This window comes from Lactuca virosa, chromosome 4 (genome assembly GCF_052849685.1).
Source record: "Lactuca virosa cultivar CGN04683 chromosome 4, Lactuca_virosa_CGN04683_v6, whole genome shotgun sequence".
Taxonomy (NCBI): Eukaryota; Viridiplantae; Streptophyta; class Magnoliopsida; order Asterales; family Asteraceae; genus Lactuca; species Lactuca virosa.
The window spans coordinates 223195001-223197226 of record NC_136429.1 but is presented as its reverse complement, the minus strand read 5'-3'; the positions used below and the strand labels follow the sequence as shown (position 1 = coordinate 223197226).

Below are 2226 nucleotides of genomic sequence, written 5' to 3'. Positions count from 1 at the left end.
AGATTTGCGTAGTACGAGCCACATTTCCATCACCTGCCTAATGATGAGGAGTGGGCGCATGTGGAGAGTGTATGTGAAATCTTGAAGGTTTTCAAGGTGCATATTACCTTTATTTAAGTGTTATTTTAAATATTTTATCATGCGTAATACTAAAGCAACTTATTTTCAGGTATGCACAAATGTCATTTCTCGAAAGTGATTATCCAACATCCAATCTGTATTTGATTGAGGTGTTTAGAGTAAAAGAAACTTTGGATAAAGGTGCTCTATCAAAAAATGATTCCATTAGGACTATGGTGACTAAGATGAAGGAGAAGTTTGACAAATATTGAGGGGAGTGCCATCTTGTTATGACTATAGCTTCAGTGTTAGATCCAAGATTCAAAATGAAGTTATTAGAATTTAGTTTCCCAACCATATACTCCAATTCTGAAAAGAACATTGAAGAAGTGAAGAAGCACTTTATGAAATGTATGAAGAGTATTTGGAAATACATGATGCATCAGTCCGAGAAGCTGCAATGCCTGCAAATGGATGTGGAGGAAATGAAGTGTCAAAAACAACATCACTCGGGTCAGGATGGGAGGATTTTGGGGAGTTTATAAAAAATACAGATTTAGAGAGACCAGAAAAGTCAGAATTAGATATGTATTTGGAGGAAGGTGTTTATAAGGACCAGGGACAAAATGGAATGAATTCATTCAAGGCTTTGGAGTGGTGGAATGTTCATAAACTGAAGTACCGTGTTTTATCAAAGATGGCTATGGATGTGCTTGCGATCCCGATTTCTACCGTTGCATCTGAGGCAACATTTAGTGTTGGGGGTAGAGTAATTGATCCATATCGATCTTCATTGGCACTGGACACTGTTCAAAAGTTGATTTGTGGAGGAGATTAGATTAGACATCGTTATGGAATCAAGAAAAAATTGAAGGTGCATTTGATAAACTTAAAACACATGAACTAACAATTGATTATTTAAATTTATTAATATTTGATCGTGTTGCTGGGTTCTTTTTACAGAAGGAGGAAATGCCCATTGAGGTTTTATTACCTACAGGGACAAGTAATACTTAAAGGTGTAAGCCATTCTAATCTACTTGTAATCTTGGTTGTTTAATTACATTATATTGCACATCTCATAAAATGTTTTAATTTGCAGATTTTGCTGGATTGAATTTGCTTCAAGGAAGATTGGCTTTTGAATTTTGATAATATGTTATGTTAAAATTTAATTGTTTTATAGTATTTTTGTAATTTGAACTTCCATGATAGGAAGACTTTCTTTTGGATGATTTAATTACATTTTAGGTTTGTTTGTTGGAGTTTAAAACTTATGTAATTTGAAGATTGTATTTATACATCTTGGTTGGAATTTAAGTAGTCTGCACCTAGTTGACAATTAAGTAAATTCGTCGTTTTTTTTTGGAATTCATTTTGTAAATGAGCTTTTAACGAGCTCGAGCCAAGCTTAAGCTTGTTTAGGCTCAATTAGACAAAACGAGCCGAGCCCGAGCCTATGTATTACTTTACGAGCCGATCTCAAGCTCATTATTTGGGGCTCGAAACGAGCCGAGCTCGAGCTCGAGCCATACAAATTTTAAGCGAGCCGAGATCGAGCTTGGTCAGGTTCGGGCTCGGCTCGGCTCGTTTGCACCCCTATACCTGATCTTTTGTTCATTAAATCGCTCATTTACTTGAATATTTATTAAGTAAATTTGTATAACTATATGAGATTTTATGAAAATGGGTATTATTAATGCATTTCATGTCTTGTAGGTTGGTTCCTGTTATGCTGCAATGAAAGCTTTATCACGAAAAGAAATGCATTATGGATCCTATGTAACATCAGAACAGGTGTTACAATAGTGGCAGACCTTAGTGGGGCATTTGGGGTCCCGGGCCACTGCTCAATTTCCGGCACGCAGTGTAAAGTTTTTTATTTATTTTTTTTTTTGGTTTTTTTCTATTAGGTGCACCCGATTGAAGTATGAGGGACACCCCTACTAAAACAGTCTGCGTCCGCCGCTGTGTTACAATATCATTAATATTCATTCTTTTATTAAAAATAAAAAGGTATGTTTTTTTTTAATATTTTAGGTTTCTTACTAGGTAAGTGAGGCAGGAGACATTTGTGCATCTTCAAAGGAAATATGTCAAGTTCTTAGAAGTTTCTGTTCAAGTGATCGTGGCTATCAAGTAAAAAAAAATCAAATGTAGAATTTA

At 35.3% G+C, this 2226-nt stretch overlaps 1 long non-coding RNA gene across 1 annotated transcript; it reads left to right on the top strand.

Moving 5' to 3' along the window:
- Positions 1-1199, top strand: LOC145168733 (uncharacterized). The gene is made up of 4 exons (XR_013742041.1): positions 1-96; positions 170-934; positions 1024-1079; positions 1163-1199. It is a non-coding gene; the product is annotated as an uncharacterized LOC145168733 (long non-coding RNA).
- Positions 1200-2226: the final 1027 nt, after the last annotated feature.